This window comes from Sminthopsis crassicaudata, chromosome 4 (genome assembly GCF_048593235.1).
Source record: "Sminthopsis crassicaudata isolate SCR6 chromosome 4, ASM4859323v1, whole genome shotgun sequence".
Taxonomy (NCBI): Eukaryota; Metazoa; Chordata; class Mammalia; order Dasyuromorphia; family Dasyuridae; genus Sminthopsis; species Sminthopsis crassicaudata.
This window is the reverse complement of record NC_133620.1, coordinates 381,255,072-381,269,376: the sequence shown is the minus strand read 5'-3', so window position 1 is coordinate 381,269,376 and position 14,305 is coordinate 381,255,072. Positions and strand designations below refer to the sequence as shown.

General features: G+C 37.1%; 1 long non-coding RNA gene across 4 annotated transcripts in view; it reads left to right on the top strand.

Moving 5' to 3' along the window:
- The window catches only part of LOC141539512 (uncharacterized), a 249,422-nt gene extending 237,254 nt beyond the window's left edge, over positions 1 to 12,168 (top strand). For 2 of the 4 annotated variants that reach the window (XR_012481313.1, XR_012481314.1), the window contains exon 4: positions 11,901 to 12,168. This is a non-coding gene — a long non-coding RNA (uncharacterized LOC141539512). The remainder of the gene's footprint in view (positions 1 to 11,900) is intronic. The other 2 variants (XR_012481315.1, XR_012481312.1) reach the window with 2 other exon arrangements.
- Positions 12,169 to 14,305: the final 2,137 nt, after the last annotated feature.

Here is a 14,305-nt window from a genome sequence, read left to right as displayed (position 1 = left end):
TACCTCTCCAGAACTCTAAAGCCCCTGAGGTGTTTTCATTAGTTCTCTGGTAAATATTAATGAGGCCACATTAGGTCCCAAGTGCCCCTTGCCCTTTTCCCTTTGTCCATAGGTGTTTATCCTCTTCCTCCTCCTCCAATACTTCTCCCCCCTCCCCAGTTTCTCAGCTCAGCTCAGCTTGGCTCCACTACATTGTTCTCTAGGCTAATGAAGTCTGTTGGCTCTGGATGCTGAACTCTGTTCTCCACTTTTGTTCAGCTTCTGACCTTCCTCTCCTTACGGAGCCAGAATGAGCCTAAGGCTGCTGGCAGGAAGTAAATTTGGTGGGTTGTCAACTTACCCATGTGGATGCAATTAAAACCTTACCCGGTGTGCATCAACCAGCCTTAAAGCAGCCAGTATGGGGTGACAGGCTACCCAGGGAAGGAGGAGACAAGCTGAGGAAGCTTCGTGCTAACCTGGTGGAAAGGGGCAGGGGAAAAAATGATGTCACTTTGTTCTACATCCATCTGGAGGTGGAGGTCACCATGTCAGCCTGGAAGCTTCCTGACTACGAAATTGCCATGGAAACTACTCTGGCTTACTTCCTTTGGAGATAGCCTCTGGCCCTTCTACTTCAGCTTAAGATCCTTATTGAACACATTTTCTTTATATCAAACGATTGATGTTAAGACTTGCTACAAAATACAAGGGACAAACTTCTTGAGATTTGTATCTGGAATAGGCAAAGATGCTAGGAACCTCTCATCATCTGTGGGTAGGGTTTTAACTGAACAATTAAATTTTATGGGAGAGTGAAAGTTGTTAAGGAAAAGTGGGTGGAATCAGTGAGGAGATAATTGGTCAGAGAGAGTAAATCTACAAAAGACTGAGGAAGGAAAGAGAAAGTGGAGGAGAAAGAACGAAGAAGGGGGCCCGGCAAAGAATAAAATGTGTTAATAAGAGATTTTTGTAGAGTTGTCCCTTGTGGGAAAATATCTACGATTATTCTAATCAATCAAGGATGTGTGCTTATCTGAATTTTGGGAAGAGCCAGTTCTTTTATTTGTTTCTCTCAGCCTTACAACTTAAGACTATTCATTTTAAAATGATTCATTTATTAATTCACTTACAAATAATAAATCAATGACAACATAACATGAGTAACATTTTGTGAAAAATATTTTTCATTTTTCATATATAAAATATTTATATCTGTGTGCAAAAAAACTTTTATAATCCTTTCCAAAGAAATTTAGTGAGAAGATTGGCAATGTCTTAAAGGATTTTGAAAATCTCTTTAATGTTTGGCTTAATAGCTAGGGTCTCATCTCTGTTATATTTATATTGTTTTGATTGAAGTGTATGAAGACAATTGGCCTTAGATAGATGTGTATAAGTATATCTGTAAGGTCAATTATATACATACACACACATGCATATATGTTTGGAAAGGGGAAAGTATTCTAATAGGTAAATAATATTTTAATATTATGATGAAAATAGTTTTGACCTGACAGACCTCCTGAAAGCTTCTCGGGGACTTCCCTTGGCCCACACCTTGAGAAATATGTTTCTTTGGTTTGTTTGCACAATCTTAGTTTCTGGGAATCCTAAAGAGAAGAATGCCACATTTTCATGTGACTAAATCAGCTTGGTAAACTCCAAACTTTTAATTGGCAGAGCAGAGTTTGGCTCCCAGTTCTGTTATATTTTTTCCTAACTGTGTGACCTTGAGCAATTTATTTTGCTTGAGGGCTAGTCCCTTACCCATAAAAGTGTAAATAAACCTTATTCTAGGGACAACTAGAGTTGATACTAGAGTGCCAGGCTTGGAGTCTTGAAGACCTGAAAGGCAGCCTCCGAAACTTGTTAGCTAGGCAACCTTGGGCAAATCATGTAACACTTTTTGCATCCTTTTCATTATTTGTAAAATAAGCTGGAAGAGAAGCTAGGTGGTACAGTGGATAGAGCATAGGCATTGAAGTCAAAACAACGTGAGTTAAAATTTGACCTCAGAAACTTAACACTTTCTAGCTGCGTGATGCTGGGCAAGGCACTTAACCTAAATTGCCTGGGGGGGGAAAAAAGAGGAGAGAAAAAGAAAAAAAAAATTGTAGAAAGATATTGCAAACTACTCTTGCATCTTTGCCAAGAAAAGCCCAAATGGGGGTCATGAAGAGTCAGATATTACTGAAATAACTCAATAAAAACAAAAATTTATTGACAGTTTTGTCATCATTATCGAATTCGATAATGGATTAAAGGTGCTTTGTATCTGAAAATATTCTGTAAAGTTATTATCATCTCCCAAAAGCAAGGTATAGCTGAATTAATCTAACTCCTTAAGTCTTAGTACTTAGGAGGATGAGAAGGAGGATGGTAGGAATATCTTTTTTTTTTTTTTTTTTTTTTTTTTTTTTTTTTTTTTTTGCTGAGGCAATTGAGGTTCAGTGATTTGCCCAGAGTCACACAGCTAGGAAGTATTAGGGTATTAGGTGTCTGAAACCGGATTTGAATTCAGGTTCTCCTGACTTCAGGGCCAGCACTCTGTCCACTGTACCATCTAGCTGTACCATCCCTACCTTTTTTCAAGTAAGTTTTTATATCTGTTCCCTAATCCCCTTCAGCTGAATCCTATCTTGTATCAAAGAAAAACAGTAGAGCCAAAACAACCAAAACAATGATGCATCTGAGAATAAATGCAGTAGTCTGCCCCCATACTTTGCCAGATCATGTGTTCTCTGTGGTCCAAACTGTTTATAAAAGATGCTCAGAGGACAGCTTCTTGTCAGTGATCTTTTCTTTTACATTATTGCAGTTATTGTGTATATTTTTCTTGTGGTTCAGTTTATTTCCCTCAGCATTAGCTCATTCCCATCTTCCCATGTTTTTCTGAATTCCTCAATATTTGTTATTTCTTCCTGCAAAATAATATTTCTTTATGTTCTTTCTCCTTAGTTTGTTTAGCCATTCCCCAACTGATGGCTGGTTACTTTCTTTACACTTCTTTGCTAACATGAAAAATGTTCCTATGATTATTTTTAGTATTTATGGGACCATTGTTGTCTCTGACCTCCTTGGGAATATCACCATTTTGGGGGGTCCCACCACCTAGAGTGAGAGTAATTGTCTCCCCTATTCTCTATTTTCATGAGGGAACTCAATGGGATCCCAGAATTTAGGAAATTCAGTTAGTGCTGTGTTAGTAGATAGTGTGAGACAACTATAACACTAAATATGTGCTTGACTTTTCAAATGCTGACTGAAATGCTGTTTTCTCTGAATTTAAGGGCTTCCAGAAAAATCCACTCACAAGCTGCTATAGATAAGCTTTGGAATTCAAATCTGGTTTGTATTTCTCAACCCATCTTCTAAGTGACTGAAGTTTCTCTGTTTAAGACTGCTTTTGGTTTCAACCTAATGCCCCTTGAGTATGTGATGACAGATTGCTTCGGATCTGTTAATCACAATGATAAAAACTGGGGCCCCAGATTACTTGGCACCTCTGTTTTAGATCCCTAAGGTGAGTCACAGGCAAAATTGTCAAACAGAAATTGTCCTTGGGAATTAGAGTCTACCCCTAAACTCTTAGGGATTGAATAGCTCCCTTCCTCCCAAATTCTCAATATTTTAATCTCTCTTGTTAGGAAAGGTCTTGATATATTTGGATACATGTATGTGCAGAATTTCAGAATTAGAAGGAATCTCAGGGGTCACCTAGTCCAAGTAGAATCCCTTCTACAACATCTCAACAAGAGTTAATTAATCTAGTTACTATTTGAAGAACTCAGGGAATGAATACTCACTACTTCCTAAAGGAGCCCATTTTAATTTGGGACAACTCTGTCAAGTCTATTCAACAATTTCATTAATCAACTTACATATGGTAAATAGAGAGCTAATGAAATATTATTGTTTAGTTGTGTCCAACTCTTGGTAATCCTGCCATTTCCTTCTCCAGCTCATTTTATAGATGAAGAAACCGAGGCAGAGTTAAATGGCTTACCCAACATCACACAGCACATGCATTCTGAGAATGGATTTGAATTTAGGTCTTTTTGGCTCCAGGTCCCTTTGTGTATCCACTTAAATCACCTAATTTCTTGCTGTGCCACGTCTAAATCACAAATCCAAATGCTGATCTGCCCCAGGACAGTTTCCATACCTGAAGTTTCCCATATTCATAAAATAGCAAATTCAAATTCACAAATAGCATCCTTCCCTTTATCCTCCAATAAACATCCTTCATGTGTGATTCTTTCTAGAGGTATTTACAAAGACCAATCTTAAGGATTGTGGAACCTCAAGCATCAAGAAGAAAATAAGGACTTCAAGCACTTGATCTCAGAAATCACACCATTCAATTATTCTGTCTCCTGGGGAAACAGATCATTGTTAGGCCACTTTATCTTGTAGTAAAACCAATCCAGATGATCTCCAATGCAGAAAAGAATCTTCTTGATTAAAAAAAAATGCTTGTCTTATTTACTTTTTCCACAGGAAATATCATTTGTGTGATCTTAAAACTGTAATGAGCATTTTTAGTACCAGTATTATTTCTAATAATACTTCAGTAAAAATCATATTCAAGGTTTGATTTTTCATTCATTTGTTGAGTAAACTTTTATCACGTGCTAATTCTCATCTCAGGCTAGACCATAGACAGTATATACTATGTTAGGTATCTATTGAACAGAGAGAAATCAGAAATGCTTCTTTTCAAGGAACTTAAGAGAAATCTCTACAACCCAAGAAAAGCCATTGGAACCCTTGTTCTTTTTAAGTCACTAAGTTTGATCTTTTCAGCAAACATCTGCTCTTGGATGGGTATGTTTCCCAAGACTTTTTTTTTGTGTGTGTGTGGCAATTGGAGTTAAGTTACTTGCCCAGAGTCACATAGCTAATAAATGTCTGAGTCTGGATTTGAACTCTGGTCATTATGTCATCTAGCTACCCCCTCTCAGGACTTTCTAAAGAAATAATCCATGAATGGAGCTGTCAACCCTTCCCAGAAGAAACTCTTTCCTATCCCCTTAGCCTTAGGGAAAGATCTCCTCCTGGGTAGCCCTCCCCCACTTCTGTCCCCCATCACGTGCTCCGCAAAACCCACAGCTCTCCAACTCCAGTTAAAGGCATTCTGGGTTGCATCCGAAGTTTGCTGACACAACACAGCTGAAGTTAGTCAAGGCTCAGGCAGGAGCTCATGCCAAATGTCTGACACTGGCTCCATTCCCACATATTCCTTGGAATCAAAGCAACATGACATAGTGGATAACTCAGAGCAGAAGGATATTCTCCTGAGGTCAGCTTGTGGAGATGGTCATTAAAATGTCAGTCTTCTGGGTGATAACAGCTCTAGTACAACTTCAAAAGTTAAGAGTTGCAATTTCAATTGATTCCCACTGAGCACTAGCTGGCTCTTTGGAAATTAGCAGGGAGGTGGGGAAGAGAGAGGAGAGAATCTTTCCCCTTTCCCCTCCCCATTTTCCTTTGTATTTAAATGTGAAATTTAAACTGAAGAGACCCCTTCCAATTCCCAGTTCCAAAATTCCTGAACCCACCCACACTATTTCCCCCAACTATTGCTCTTGGCAGTCCCTAAACCCCAGAAGGTGAGGGGCCACTTTAGAAAGGTGTTTGTTGAGGGGCTGAAGATGAGTGGTGGGAGGGTGGGGGTGTAAATCTACAGAGGAATGATTCCATTCACAGTATCAGTATTTTATTGTGCAGAAAACTAGTGGGAATTGGGAAGGCTACAAGGGGTTTGCCTGGATTAGGCATGGAACACGTATGTTCTGTTCGAACACGTCTCCAAATAGTGATTGAAAAAGTCTTCCTTTAGAAGCAAACAGTATTCCTTACCCGCCTCCCTTCCCACATACACATACACTCCCTTTGCCCCTGAGTTAAGTCTATGTATCACTCACACTCTTGTGTCAATTATTTTTATCAGATCAGCACCCAGATGAGAGGTACTGATGTAAATTTTGGAACAAGGGACACCACATCAGGGAATGTTGATCTAAATAGGGGCCTGGGCTTCTGATGGTGAAAAACTAGGGTACAGGGGAAGAACATATAGTTCTCTATAATTCTACACTTCCTTTCCCTTGGTGCTTAAAGGAAAGAATTCTAGTATGAAGAAAGACATTATCTGCGTCCAGAGAAGAATTGATAAATAGAAATATCTATTGAATAATTTTACCCATGTATATCTATTTGGGTCTAATAGTAGTTATGGAGGGGGGAACATAAGAGAAAGGGAATGAAAAAAGAAATTTACATAATAATTTTTTGTGTATTTGAAAAGAATAGCAAATTGTGCAAAGTAAATTTACAATTTCATGTGCTATCACCTTTTTATTGTACTATATTATGGAAATATTTGTTTTATTCCATAAATTAAAAAGAAAAGAAATTTAAAAAAAAAGATGTGGATCCAAGTCTTTCTGACATTTATATTTTATTCATAGGGACTAGTTATGTCCAACCTGTGGGAGAGCTTTCCGAGTTTGTATTGGTCTGATCAGCCAATAGTCCAATCGTAATTTGATTTTGATCCTCTTAGAGAACAAAGAACAAAAACAACAATTGACATTTATAGTTGTAAGCTCGTGAATATATCATTTAGCTTCTTTAAACTTCAGTTATTTTATCTCAAAAAGTGGAAATTATTATACTTGTGCTTCTTGAGGAAAGCAGAATATAAATAAATATAAATTGTTATTTAATAATAATATTTCTCTTGTGTTTTAAGATTTGCAAATATCTCATTTGATCCCCACAATATAAAACAGAGAAGGGGAACTATTAATATCTCCATTTAATAAGTGAGGAAACAGAGGCAGAAAGAAATTAAATGACTTCTCCAGAGTCATATAGCTATTAAATGTCCAAGGTTGGATTTGAACTCATTCCTTCCCAATTCTATGTCCATTATACTAACATCTGAGACAATGGCTTTCTCAACTAGCAGATTATCAGGTTTTATATTTAGGATTTAGATTTTAGGAGCCCTCTGTACTTATACACAACTTGTACTGTTAATTTCCACTTGTTTATGTGTTTCTAGATAAGTGTTTTGCATCTTTTTAATGATTTTTGAATTTAATGAATATTTTATTCCAGCCTTTCCTTAGATAAACTTCTTAATTCAGATGGTTCCTATCTTTCAAATTTCCACAATTCTATGGAATATGGCATTTTTGGCATCTGTCCCATAGAAATTAACCTGTTACTTTTTGCTTACATATGTATCACATTTTCCCAATTAGATAAACATTTTAGATGGGTTTAGTTTTCCTCTTTTAACTTCCCTCATAGCTCATAGCAGAGACTTATCCAGAGCTGGGAGTCAGTAGTTGATTGGGGATGAACCATTTCTATTTCTTTACCAATACCCCTAAGGGGCCCACCACTGTGCTTTACAAACAGAAAATTCAAGGAAGAAAGCCATACATAATGTAGATGAGAATAATGTTAACTCCATCACAGGAAGAGAGGAAACTCTGTGGGTCTTGTGCTGACTGGAGCCAGTTGGAACCCAGGGAATTTTATTTGATTAAAGAAATTACCAGTTTAGTTTCCCTGAATATCGTAAAATTAAAAAAAAATCACCTTTCTCTTCTAGAGTGTGAGGTTTGTATGGGAGAGAAGATAAAATAAGAAAACAGAAGTCAGGAGATATAGATTCTAGATCTACCTCTAATACAGGCTATCTTTGGGATTTTGGAAAAGTCACTTTCCTTTGCTGGGTCTGTTTCCTTATCTCTAAAATGAGAGAATAATTTCAAAGATCTCTTCACACTCTAAAGTTCATAAATCATAGGAAGGGACCTTAGAAATCAGCCAGTTGCTTTCATTTTTTCAGTTGAGGAAACTCAGGCCCAGAGAAATTAAGTATTGTCTGTAGTCAATCAGGTTAAAATAGCTAACAATTATACAGTGCTTACTATATGTACCAAAGGGGCAGCTAGTGGAGCAGTGGACAGAGTGCTGGATAGACTCATCTTTCTGAATAAAAATCTGGCCTCAGACACTTACTAGCTATATGACCCTGGACAAGTTACTTAATCCTGTTTGCCTCAGTTTCTCCATCTGTAAAATTCATTGGAGAAGGAAATGGCAAACCACTGCAGTGTCTTTGCCAAAAAAATCTCAAATAGGGTCATGAAGAATTGGATATGACTGAAACAAATGAGCAACAACAATAATAACAACAAATATATGCCAGGCACTTTCCAACTTTAGAAGGTGGGTGATATTATTATCATAATTTTACAGATGAGGAAATAGAGGCAGACAGAGGTTATGTGATTTGCCCAAACTCACACAGCTAGTAAGTGTCTGAGACTGGATTTGAACTCAGGGCTCTCTTACTCCAAACCCAGCACCCTTTTCCATTCCATCAGACAGTCTCCTATCAAGTCTTTTATTCATTCTGATAAGTCTTATCAGACAATCTTGATTATATACTTCGTGGATCATCCTCACTGTATTTTCAATATTGAATTTCTTCTTTCTTTTCTCATCTAAGTAAATCAATAAAAAGAAGCAACTGCTATGTATTTAAATTCTTTTTAAAATCTTATTTTACAATAAGTTCAAATCAACCTCAGACATCTAAGAGCTGTGTGAGCTTGAAGAATCACTTAACTTTGGTCTACCTCAGTTTCTTTAACTGCAAAATAGGGAGTCAAATGTTGTTAGAAACACTAAATGACTGAAAATTTGTAAATCATTTAGCATAATACCTGACACATAATGGGCACTTTGCAAATTCATGTTCTTCTCCCCCCCTTTTTAAAAAAAAGTTATTTTATTTTATTTTTGTGAGGAAATGTAGAGTTAAGTAACTTGCTCATGATCATACAGCTAGCGAGTGTTAAGTGTCTGAGGTTGGATTTGAACTGGCCTTCCTGACTTCAGGGTCAGTACTTTATGGATCCTTTCCCTTTTGATTCCATTTATGCAAATTCTTATTTTTGTATGTCTCATTGAAAATTATTTAATGTATATACATTGGGTGTATGTACAAATAACTTAAGATCATTTTCTCTCACTTCTCTGAATTCTAAATTATTTATTGTCTATTACATTTAATTTGGGCTTCACAAACTCATAGAATTTCAGACTTGGAAAGCAATTCAGTAATCTGCAAATTGAACCAATATCCCCCAAAAAAAGAATGAATGAGGGAGAATTCCCCACTAACCAAGACAGCTATTTACACATTTGGGTAGTTCTCATGGTGGGAAAGATTTTCCCTGACCTTAAACCTGTACATGTATGTGTGTATACATATGTATATATACCACTCACATATAGGTATGTATGGATAGATGTGTATGTGTAAATATATTTTTAGGTTCTGCAAGGTTTCATTTTCATTACTCTTTTGAGGTTTCCCCTTCTAGTGCTACTTCTCCAATTTCCACTCACATGGGCAGTTTGGCTCCCTAAAGGGCGGCTGACTACTGCTTTTGTTAGGGATTTGGAAATAAGGAACTTTGAGGGATATACTTATTACATGATTGTTTATGAACTCCATCCAGTGGGTTTTCTAATATCAAACTGCCAGACATTTTTATTATTATTATTAGCAAAATAATAATATACCAATTAAGCAAATACTATTATTAGCAAAAGTATTTACTAAATGGGTACATAGCCAGACCAGTATTTGGTCTTCCTAAAACTCTGAGGCATGCTTTCTCATAAATATATGTAGGGTCTGTTAAGAAATTAGGCATCAATTTAAGTACAAAAATAGTAAGATAAATGTGAGAGATCAAATATGATGATCAGAGTACCTTAAAATTCCTGAAATTTCTTCTTACTCTTTGTAGAATTCTCATGCATTCTTAAGGATTGCTCTTAGTTGGCTTCTGAGGGTAGGTGATTTGTAGAAGAGATAACCAAAACTTCTCTTTATTGCAAGGGACCACTGTCTCTGAAGCTTCTTTTCCTTGGGTGACCATTACCCCTGCTGCATATGTTATTCAGTCCTGCCTGTGTGCCTATGTGCTGCTTGGACAGTCTTTCCAATGACATGGTCAAAGTTGGAGGGAGGAGAGATATTCCCTCTTCCTCTCCCCCCTCCCCCAAAGAATAATTCTCCTCTTATATGCTTAGCTCCAAGTCTCAAACTGGAATCCTCTGGATTGTAAGTCTTCCACTACTGGATTGATTTCCTCCTTGATTGCCCATTCTATTTGTACACAAATGGAAGAGTATATTGGATTCTTTCACATATTGTATGTATTGTCATTTGCCTTTCATCCTCTCAAGATCTTATTTATATCTGGTTTATACTGTTGATTGATTGATTGATTAAACGAAGGAACTAGACCTTCTGTGATTCCATAAAGTACAGGAATAGCCTTTCAACATTCTGACAGGCAGTCATCTGGTGATCATTTAAACATCTCTAGCAGTGAGAAAATAATTACTTCCAGAGAAACCCATGCCACTGACGGACAGTTTTAATTGTTAATTGTTCTTTCTTATAATGAGCCAAAATCGACTTCCTTATAACTTCTACCCATTGATCTTAATTTTCCCCTGTGGGGCAAAGTAGAACTAGTATAATCACATAGTTTTCCATATGGTTTTCCCTTAACTACATGAAGACAAGTATTATGTCTCTGCTAAGTATTCTCATCTTTAAGCTAAATATTCCCATTTCTCTTAATCATTTTTTATTCAATTGCTTTGAGATTCCTTACCATGTTGGCCACCCTCTGAAAGAAGTCCAGTTAGTAAATACTCTTACTTCTTTCTGGACTCCCAAATTGAAGACAGTTGACTCTCTCTTCCCCATTCTCCTTCCTTTTTCTTTCTTTTCTCCTCCTCTTTCTTCTCATCTTTCTCCTCCTCCTTGCCTTTTTTTATTCTTTTCCTCCTTTTCCTCCTCTTCCTTCTCCTCTTTTGTCATCATCATTATAATCATCATCATCATCTTGTTCTTTTTATTCTTCTCTCTCTCTCTACCTCCCTCCCTTTCAGTCTCTCTCTCCCTTCTTCTCTCCTTCCCTCTCAGTCTCTGTCTCTGTTTCTGTCTCTGTCTTTCTCTCTGTGTGTGTGTGTGTGTGTGTGTGTGTGTGTGTGTGTGTGTGTATGTGTGTGTGATAATTACAGGTACTTCTTGTTCTTTAATCATAGCCATAATGCACTATGGGTTGGTGGCAGTGTTTTAGTGTCAACAAAGTTGAATTCTAGCCCAGAATTGGCAATTGACCATGAATAAGATTCTTGGAGAATATCCCATACTTTTGTTTGTTTACATTTGAGAATCCAGGGAACAAATCAGTGCCTTTCTGAAATTTAATGAACAAGATACCAGAAAATAAAATTACTACTGGAGACTGTTCTAGCCACAAAATTACTTGGCATGGTTGTAGTTCATTAATTAAGCTATAAAAGGTGAGTTCCCAAGTTGTTCCATGAGAATAAAGATAGAATGAGTTAATTTGCCTTGAGTCATTAACCTGAGAGTTTCATTAGTTCCCTTAGAAATGCTGTGATCTCAACTCCTTATTAGGGATGATACCATCTGTGCTAAGAGAAATATGTGATTAAAGAACTAGATTTTAAATCAGAAGACCTTGATTCAAGCCCTGATTCTACTAATTCTTATGCGTGTGAGCTGATATGCCTCTGAATCTTCCTTTCTGCATATGTAAATCAAGTCTAATGGTGTTACTTACCTTAAAGAGAGAAAGAGAAAACACATTTTGTAATAATTATAATATATAATTATGTGGAATTATATTATAGAATATGTATAAGAATATGTATAAATATATATATATATGTTTGTGTGTGTGCTATTTTTGTTCAATTGCTTCATTGTCCAACTCTTAATGAGGGATTTTCTTTGCAAAGATACTGGAGTAATTTGCTATTTCCTTCTCTAGCTCATTTTACAGATAAAAAACTGAGGAGGAGGAGAAAGAAGAGGGAAGGAAGAAGGAAAAGCAGAAGTAGAAGAAGAAGAGAAGAAAAAAAGAAGAAAAGGAGGGAGAAGAAGGGAGAAGAAAAAAGGAAGAAAAGAAGGAGGAAGAAGAAAGAAGAGAAGAAGAAAAAGAAGGAAGAAAAAAGAAGAAGGAGAAGGAGGGAAGGGAGGAAGATGATGATGAGGAGGAGGAAGGGAGACAGAAAGAGGAAGGGGAAGGAGAAGGAGAGGAAGGGGAAGGAGGGAAAAGAGGAAGGAGAAGAGGGGAAGAGGAGAGTGGGAAGGGAAAGGGGAAGGAGAGAAGGGGAAAAGAAAGGAGAGGAATGGGAAGGGAAAGAGGAAGGAGAAGGAGAACAAGTTACATGGTTTACCCAGGGTCACATAGCTGGTAAGTTTTGAGGCTGGATTTGATCTCTCTCTGACTCCATGTCTGGCCCTTTATCCACTGCACCACCTAATTGCCATGTGTGTCATGTGTGTGTGTGTGTGTGTGTCTGAGATTCAGATTTCTGATTTCTTTGTTATAGGGAATTCCCACTGAGGAGGCACTTTCAACTAATACACATACGCAGTCTCACTGTAACTTATGCTTTTAGAAAGTTACCTGGGATATTGAGACATAAATTACTTTGCTAGGGTTACACAGCCAATATGTGTCAGAGAAAAGACCTCTGCTGTCCTGACTCAGAGGCTAACTTTCTCTCCAGGACACAGTGCTGTCAAATTCAAATAGAAATGGGGGCCACTAATCCACACAGAAGAATCCAGGAAGTCAAATAGTGACTTAGTTATAAAATGTCATGTCACTGATATTTTATTGTATTTTTGTTTACTTTGTTAAATATTTTCCAATTTTATTTGAATCTAGCTCCAGCAGCTCTGGTGAGTATTGTAGACTCCATGGGTCCAGCTGGCTTCATATTTAACACTCTGCTCTGTATAACACTTCCTCTCAAGTATGAATAGAATGATTCGTTGATATAATGATTAGGGGATTCCTCTCGGATAAGGTGAAGCCTTCTTTCTCTGCCTTTTATAGTTTTAGAGGTCACCTGGAACACTGAGTTGTTTAGTAACTTGCTCAGAGTCACCTAGCCAGGATGGGTCAGAGATGGGACCTGAATCAAAGACTTCTAAGCTCTGAGATTGGTTCTCTAGCCAGTTCTTGAATGGGAGAAATGGCACTTATAGGGAGGGGTGGTGGTCCAGAAAGGGAATTATGATCTGGAAAATCACAAATAAGGCAGTCCCTTGACAACCCTTTTTCAGGGGCAATGATGGTGCTGAATTCATTACTCTTCTCAGCGCAAGAAGAATGTAACTGAAGAATGGGAGAAAGTATGTTTAGTGACAGCCTAGAAAATGATTGGGGTACAGGTGAAGATTGTGACCCAAGGGAGTTCAGAACTAACAAGTTAAATTCTCCTTCCTCTAGGCATGCACAAAAAAGAGTGAAAAGCCATTGAGGAAAGGATTTCTTAAACTTTTTCCATTTGACCCTAGGTAAATTGGTATAGAAAATAAGCATATAAATCAAACATTTATTGGTGGGAAATCATAAAGAAATTTATTTTAAAACAATTCTTTGGTATACACATAATTTTACCATTTATTAAAGATGAAAATAAATTTGCATACTTAATGAGATTAGATGCTCTTGTTTATTTTTGCATAAAGAATTAAATCTTGGCAGAAAATTTGATACTGCAGATGTAGAATATCTTCAACATTTTCCTGAGTTGATCCATATTTTGATATTTTGCAACCTCTACATTTAGTTATATGATCTCATATGGGAGTCATGACCCACAATTTAAGCAGTTTTGCTGTAGAGGTGTTGCATGAGATCTAGCTAACCAGATTATATCAAAAATATCCATATAAAACCAATGGAAGACAATAAATAGACATGAAGTGGAGTAACTCTAACAATTTTAATATAGATTTATTCTTATAAGCAATAACAGTAGAACTATCACATTTAAACTCTTGTAGGTTCTTCAATAGCTTCAGTTATGTCTGATTCTTCATGGCCCTATTTGGGGGTTTCCTGGCAAAGATAGTGATGTGGTTTGCCATTTCCTTCTCCAGTTCATTTTGCAGATAAGGAAATTGAAGAAGATAAGTTGAGTGGCTTGCCCAGGGCCACGTAGCTAGGAAGTGCTTTCTACATATTTAAACTGATTTACCATGTAAAGAAATGGGGCATGCTAGGTGGCAAATTGACTTCTGGTCAGACATACCCATTTTCTTGAATAGGAATTTGACTTTAGACACTTACTTCCTATGTGACCCTGGGAAAATCACTTCACTCTGCCTCAGTTTTCTCATCTGTAAAATGAACTGAAGAAGGAAATGACAAACCAC